The following is an 8,413-nucleotide window of genomic DNA, read 5'->3' on the forward strand; positions in this document are numbered from 1 at the left end:
CTCTGTTGCTTTTAGTATTTCTTCCGTTAAATATACCCATTCGTCTTGTACTGTGTTGCTTTTCCCTGCTCTATCAATCATTGCCTAATGCTTTTTACTGAAATTATCCATAACAAGTGGTTTTATCCAATGTTTTATAAATTAAAATCTGGTTTATAAATCTCTGTCTTACCCTTGTATTATCTATCTAAACCTTCTCGGCATCTCCAGGTATTTTTCACATATACAGACTTGTTTAATAATCCCTAAAACAAGTGTTAGCAATGTTTAAATTGTGCCGTGTGCAAAATTCTCTAAGTCAGATTCTTTCTTTTAATTTTTTTGCTTACTGTAGAATAAAATTCGAGTCTGCCATCACAATTGTATTTTCGTCACCCTTAACTATCTGGATAATTACCTTTATCTTATCACACATTCTTTCAATCTCTACATGTATGAGTGTTCGCTATGTGTTTATCTGAGTACGATAAGAGGTTCGCTATACTGCTCATAGTAGCCTTACGTGCATTCTTGTTTCTTATTCATTATTAGACCTACTCTTGCATTACCCCTATTTGAATTCCTTGATAACCCAGTACTACCCGACCAGGATTTCTGTCCTTGCTGCTATCGTAGTTCACTAATTCCCACTATATGCGACTTCAACCTATCCTTTCCCTTTTTTAATTATCTTACCTACCTACCCGATTAAGGGTTCCAACCCATGAAACGCTGGTTTTGTTTTTCCTGACAGCAGCCTCCTAAGTAGTATGAAAACTAATCAAATCCTAGGTGCTGAGATCTTTGTAAAGCTACACCTACAACAGAAAACTTTTTCAGTAGTAACATAAAACCTAATGGTATAAACCTTTGAATTTCTCTATTGCTGTTGTTAACGTCAGCACTTCCCTTTTTTTATTACTGCTTCTGAAAAAGATACCGTTGTATATTATTTACTTTCAGATTATCTGTGCATGTTGTGTAAAGGTGTTAAAGGAAGAACAGGGTGTCTACCATTTCAGAAAAATAATGCACCAAAAGTTCTTTAAAATCTTTCTCAATTCACTGATGTTGTATTGGAATAAAATAACATTTATTTTACAATGCAACCACGTAAGCTTCTAATTTTTTGACGAACTGTCGCCTTCAGACTTGCGATATACAATGGTATGTATATTTTTTCGTAGTAATGAACTTTAATGCGTTGGGAAAAACGTTTCTGATTTTAGAAACAGTTTTATTTTTGTGATCAGACATTTTCAACGAGAGTGTTTCGCATGGTTGAGAGCCTATGAAAGTGGAAAATGGAATAAAAAGTCTAACTTTAGTGAGTTAAACTAAGCGTTTGACAGCCAGACTAGGACATTGCGCACAGCATGGAGAGCGTTTAATTTCATTTCTATTTCAATTTGGTTCTTTACACTCTTCGTCGTGCACAACATGTGTTTAGAAGTGGAGGGTCTGTGTAGGAACCCACTGTCTAATTCCGAGTACAATTCATCTGGCGCAGCCAGAATATTCATTGTTCGGAGCTATTCGTCGAAATTCAGTCTTACACGCACTGATCAATGGAGCCCTTCGATCGACCTAGCGTCGAACGTCGTTAATAATTCCGTATGGTGCAAACATTTCCTCTGTCGTGGCAACATTTTCAAACTTTATCACTACATTATTCGTAGTCATTGCACTTAGGCGGCGTTCTACAAAATACTACTTGGAAACAACTATCTACTACAATTTTGAGAAAATTAACAAGCAATCGTAGGTTGAGCAAATTTCAGACTCTCCAGGAATAAAAACATTATTTGAAAAGATTGGGATAAAGGAGATGTTACAGCATATTGATAGACACCATTTCAAATCGTGGTGTTGTTTGCGTAATGATGTGACAAGGCGCATAAGTGGGCATCATATGGGGGTAATGCTTTAGTTTGCACTACAATCAAGAAGGCTAGGCAGCCTCGTTTAAGAATCAGCAGAAGTTTCCCGCGAAACATTACTCCTGCTACGTCAAGTGATACTGCAGCCTTGGAAAAATTATTATAACACAAGTTACGCTGAGAATCAACTACAAATAGATGCATAGGTGTGGCCATTAGTCCTTTAAACTTCAAAGAAAAGTAACTATGAAATGTCAGAAACTCGCCGAGACAGGTTTCTTTTTATAATTGAAGTCTTACTGTCATTTCACAGTTGCAAGAAAGAAGATGAGAAACAGACCAAACCAGATATTTATATTTATTCACTAAAGATGTTTCTAAACCAGTTACGTAGCTTAAGAGAAGACGGACGCCAGGGTCTGACAATAATTTGCCACAAGCGACGATACTTCTTTAACTATGCTGCTAAATAAATTTCTGACAAAGACGTATTTACACTTTTCGGATCAGAACTATGATGATAGTAAAGAAAGGCTACCATAGTGATCTCTCTGTTGCCGAATCCTGCACACCATTATGTCTCTTCAATGCCCTTGTAAAAGGTCATCAGATATTTCTGTACAGTTCACAGCAGGTCCAAAGGGTACTATGAGGTATTAGTGTACAACTATTTGGAGTTAGGATGGTGAAGATATTGATAGCGCAAGGAGTCATGCAGTGAACGCTGTGTGAAAAGAGGCGGCGTATATCTTAAAGCACTAGACTCTCATAAAGGAGGAACAGAATCTCCCCCCCCCCTCCCCCCTCACCCGGGCCATACAGACTTGGGCTTCACCTGGTTTCTCTAAATCGATAAAAGTAAGTACCGGGATGGTTTATTTGACAACGGATAAGGAGCTTGTCCTGTTGGAGCTCCCGTTTTGTCTGTAATGAACTCGCCGTCGACGGGACGTTCAGTACTTCAGCATAGTCTACAGAACACGTGAAAAATACGCTATTGGGATCATACTTGCTACAATGGGACTAACATGCCTGACAAAAAAAATGAAACCCCAAGAAGGGGAAGAGGAAACGAAACCTCGCGGGTTGAGATGGTTTGTGGTGTTATTTCAGTGATTAAAATAGAGACTCAAATTTACAAAGAACTTGATAGTATCAGCGCACTTATCCGTAAGATGTTGCAGCTTCACTGGTCTCGATGCATGCAAGACTTTGTATCCTCTAATGAAGCGAGCTGACCCACAACTGTTGTATCTGGTCCTCGATATCCCGGATACTGTGACTGAGACGGAATTGACGTCCGAGCTGGTCCTTCACATGTTCTTTGCAGACAGTTCAGAGCGACACGTGTCATGCATGGACCAGCATTGTTCTGTTGAAAAGTGGTGTTATGATACTGTCGCCACGCGGAGTAGCCGCGCGGTTTGAGGCGTCATGTAGCGGACTGGGCGGCTCCTCCCGCCGGAGGTCCGAGTTCTCTCTCGGGCATGGGAGTGTGTGTCGTTCTTAGCCTAAGTTAGTTTAAGTAGTGTGTAATTCTAGGGACCGATGACCTAAGCAGTTTGGTCCCTTAGGAATTCGCACAAATTTGAACATACTGTCGCATGAGAGCTAACACGTGAGAACATAGGATGTCCGTGATGTACCGTTGTGGCATCAGAGGTCTCTTAATCACTGCCAGCCGTGACCTGATGTCATAGCCGATGGTTCCTCACACCATGACTCAAGGAGTAACACCGCTGTGCCTTTCCAAAAACATTGGAAGAATGGGATCTCTTTCCAGGTAGCCGCCATACGCGCCGACGATGGTCAGCTGGGATAGTGCAGGACAGCGATTCATCGTTCAGTACAATACGACACCATTCGTAGCAGACCGTGCTTCCCGGTCACGCCACCACACCAAAGGCGCAGTTTGTGCTATGACGTTTAACGACAGCCTACACGTTGGATGGTAACTCTCTGCTGATGCTGGTGCCCGACCAGCAGTGCAGGATGACACAGAACGTTGCAAGAAGTCCGTTATTTGTTCTCGGATGGCAGGCGCAGATGTGGTTACGATGTGTTTAGTTCACAATACGACGGTCCTCCCTTGTGGTGACACATGTGTCGGCCGGAACCTTAACAAGTATGCCTGCCCTGACGTTCCCATGCAGCCCAACACTGGACCACTGTCACAACCGAATCCGCCATAAATCTGTTTATTGCACATTCGTATATATACTAACATACGAGGGTTGGAACTTTGATAGTGGCAACTCTTACAAAATAGATACGTGTTTCAAAGTTTTACTGACCTTCAGAGTAATCACTAGCATTGTGTATAGCCCGTTGCCAGCGATGTGGAAGTCGTAGGTTACTCTTAGCAGTGCCAGTTGTGTTGACAGTTCGAACGGAGCGGTCTATTGCCTGACGAATTTGTAGCAGTTCTGAAGCGAATGCCGTGAAGTGTTTTCTTCAGTTTAGAAATCGAGTTGAACTAACGACGGGGTAAGTCAGGGGAGTGCAGTGGGTGGTATAGCACTTAGCAGCCCCATCAGTCAAACAAATCAGTAACAGCTTGCACTGTACGTGCTTGAGCATTGTCCTGCAGAAAGTGTCATAACTTCTGTCTCTAAGCTGGTCATAGGCTGTGTTCCAAAAATGAACAGCATAGAGACAGAAGTGATGACACTTTCTGCAGGATCTGGCTATCATTTTGCGGGACAATACTCAAGCACGTACAGTGAAAGCTGTTACTGATTTGTTTGACTGATGGGGCTGCTAAGTGCTATACCACCCACTGCATTCCCCTGACTCGTGAGTTCAACTCGATTTCTAAACTGAAGGAAACACTTCACGGTGTTCGCTTCAGAACTGCTACAAATTTGTCGGGCAATAGACCGCACCCTCGGACTTTCAACACAACTGGCATTGCTAAGAGTATCCTACCACTTCCACACTGCTGGCAACGGGTTATACACGATGCTGGTGACTATTTTGAAGGTCAGTAAAACTTTGAAACGCGTATCTATTCTGTACGAGCTGTAAATAAATAGTTGTCACTATTAATGTTCCAACCCTCGTAATTACAAGTGGCACTTCCGAATGACCTAATACTTCTTGGCAGATTAAAACGTGTGTTGGATCGGGAATCGGAAATGGAATCTTACTTTTCGCAGCAATGCTCTGAACTATGGAAACACGGCTTCTAAACGAGTTCGCTGCGATGTCATTCCTCCACGAGTGTTAACCCTGTAATATATGCAGGAAAGCTCTCGTGAAGTTTGGAAGATAGGAGAGAGGAATTGGGACACAAAATGGAGGATCGCGAGTAGGTCCTGGATCGCTGATCTGCAAGAACAATACAGTTCAAAGGCAATGGTCTAGGTTCGTGCCCATTGCGGCAGACAGTTTTAATCTAACACCAAGTTCTACATCAGATCACACTCTGCTCTGAAGTAATAGATTCCTTTTCGAGAATACCAAAAGATTTCTCCAAGTTTCGATCTGGGGTCCCATTTTAGAACCTCATGGTGCTTTTTAAAGATTCTTTTGATTGAAGTCTGTATGCTGACAGTATTATAAATTACTCAGATACGCATGTGATAATCTAGTGATTGTAGTCAGGTGCAGGGTGATTTCGTGATAATGTTAGAAACTTTCGAGGATAATGGAGAAGGGTTAATGTAACCATTTTGAGATACCGGATCCTAGTCCGGAAACGGCCGAGTCGGAAGGTATAAGCGAAAATCTAATCAAGTTCTGCCTAAGCCTCGCGCAGCTCTCGAACTAAGGACTCCATCTTTCGAACCCTGATCATGGCCTACAGATTTCCCACCGAATACTCCCCAAGACCCTCACATAATTTTCCCTGTTGATGGACTAGCAACGGCCGATGTAAATTGATGGCAAAGATACCGAAAATCCTAAGTATATGGTACAGTAATAATGATGTCCATTTACCTGCACATGTTTCACAAATTGCTACATTTACGACATTTGTTCAAAATGGTATCCCCCAGGTTTTGGAGTACCCGTTGTAATATACCCGATGTCATTTAAACAGTATCGTAGGCAGCGAGAATTCTTGTCAAGAGATCCTCTTCAATCTCGACAGGCGTCTCATAAACAAGACTTCCACAAGAAGAAATCGAGTGAATTGGGATCATGAGAACGTTCTGTCCACGGAACAGGACTTCCTCCGCCTATAAATTTTGCACTAAATGTCTGAGCCAAGGGTTCACGAGCGCTCAGTCCAAAGTGGGGTGGGGCTCCATCATATTGGAACTACATCCGTATACGAATAACAAGTGAGATATGTTCCAGGAACCTGGGTAGTATGTCTCCGGTAAACGTACACTGATACATTTAAGAGGGGAGGAAGAAGAAACAGGCCTACTACATAATCAGTGACTATGCCTGTCCAAACGTTGACTGATGTGTTGATGGCCCTTCACAACTATATGTGTGTGTATGGGGGGCGGGGGGGGGGGGGAGAGGGGAGGGAGGACTTTGGAAGGGGGGGGGGTGTTCTCATCGGATTAAACATGACTAATGCGACTGTTTAGCATTAAGTTTCTGATGAAACATGTTTTAATCGCAGGAAATGCATACACAAGAAAGTGAGGATCGACTGTAAGGCACTGCAAGAACAACTGGCTGAACGCGACATAAGTTCCGAAGTCTGCAGAAGTCAAAACATGTACTTTCTGTGGATGGTAGGGGTATAGCTACGTTTCCCGTGATATTGGCCACACAGTACTCTGCGAAACATCGATTTTATCCGCAACTGATCGAGTGCTGATTGCAGGCTCCTCATCCACTCGAGCAAGTCTGCACGTTCTATGTCGGGAGTCCGTGTAATTCGTCGTTCTCCTCCGTCATTGTACTGTGGTACAAATTGCTCTGTTTTACTTAACTGCTGGATTAGTCTCGGCAACATGGCATGAGCCGGATGTCTTCTACGCAGATATTTGGCCCTGTAAAACCTTTCCGCTTCTCTATTGGTTTTATTTGCTTCCTCATGCACGAAAATTTCGTCTGCAAGTTCCCTCATCGGGTATAGCTCCATTAGATTATATTATATTAGCACTTGTTCCATAGATCATGAATACGACACTTCGTAAATATGTGGAACGTGTCAGGTTAATAAAAGGTGTCTATACATGATTTTACATTTCACAAAATATTACATGACACTTTTTTTTGGTGGGGGGTGGGGAAATTACCCACTTACTATATACAAAATTCATCTAATGAGTAGAAGGAGTTGCCATTCAGAAATTCTTTTAATTTCCTTTTAAATGCTATATGGCTATCTGTCAGCCTTTTGATGCTATTAGGTAAGTGACCAAAGACTTTTGTGGCAGTATAATTTACCCCCTTCTAAGCCAAAGTTCGATTTAACCTTGAGTAGTGAAGATCATCCTTTCTCCAAATGTTGTAGCAATGTACACTGCTATTACTTTTGAATTCGTTCAGACTGTTAATAACAAATTTCAGCCGGCCGCGGTGGTCTAGCGGTTCTAGGCGCTCAGTTCTGAACTCCGCGACTGCTACGGTCGCAGGTTCGAATCCTGCCTCGGGCATGGATGTGTGTGATCTGCAGGATGATCTTGGATGAGCTCCAGCAATTATTCTGATTACACGCTTTTGTGCAATGAACACTCTTTTATTCAGTGATGAGTTACCCCAGAATATGACGTCATACGAAAGCAGAGAATGAAAATAGGCGTGGTAAGCTAATTTACTGAGATGTATATCGCCAAAATTTGCAATGACCCTAATAGCATAAGTAGCTGAACTCAAACGTTTCAGCAGTGTGTTTTTTCCAGTTCAACCTCTCATCAATGCATACACCCAGAAATTTTGAATATTCTACCTTAGCTACCGATTTCTGATCGAAGTCTATATTTATTAATGGTGTCATTTCATTTACTGTGTGGAACTGTATACACTGTGTTTTGTCAAAGTTTAATGAGAGCCCATTTGCAGAGAACCACTTAATGATTTTCTGTAAAACATCGTTTACAATTTCATTAGTTAATTCTTGTCTTTTGGGTGTGATAGCTATACTTGTGTCATCGGCAAAAAGTACCAGCTTTGCATCTTCGAGATTAAAGAATGGCAAGTCATTAATATATATTAAGAACAGCAGAGGACCCAAGACCGAACCTTGCGGCACCCCATTCTTGATTGTTCCCCAGTTTGAGAAACCACCAGTTTTTTGCATATTATGTGAACTGCTTATTTCAGCTTTCTGCACTCTTCCTGTTAGGTATGATTTAAACCATTTGAGCGCTGCACCATTCATACCATAGTACTTGAGCTTATCTAGCGATGATTAGCGATGATTGATCCCTCATTTCTGTACAAAGTACTTCATCTGCACTGGAGTAGTTATTATCACAACATCTCGCCGGGATTGCCTGCCCTACAACCTTTGTAACAACAGTAATTGTACATTTATTCCAGTGTTTGATGTATCAGAACGATTTTCTCTTGTAACTTTCGGATTGGCCGTTTCCGGACCGGATCCGTTACCTCAAATTGATATATTTACCCTTCTCCATCAT

This window comes from Schistocerca cancellata, chromosome 4 (genome assembly GCF_023864275.1).
Source record: "Schistocerca cancellata isolate TAMUIC-IGC-003103 chromosome 4, iqSchCanc2.1, whole genome shotgun sequence".
Lineage (NCBI taxonomy): Eukaryota > Metazoa > Arthropoda > Insecta > Orthoptera > Acrididae > Schistocerca > Schistocerca cancellata.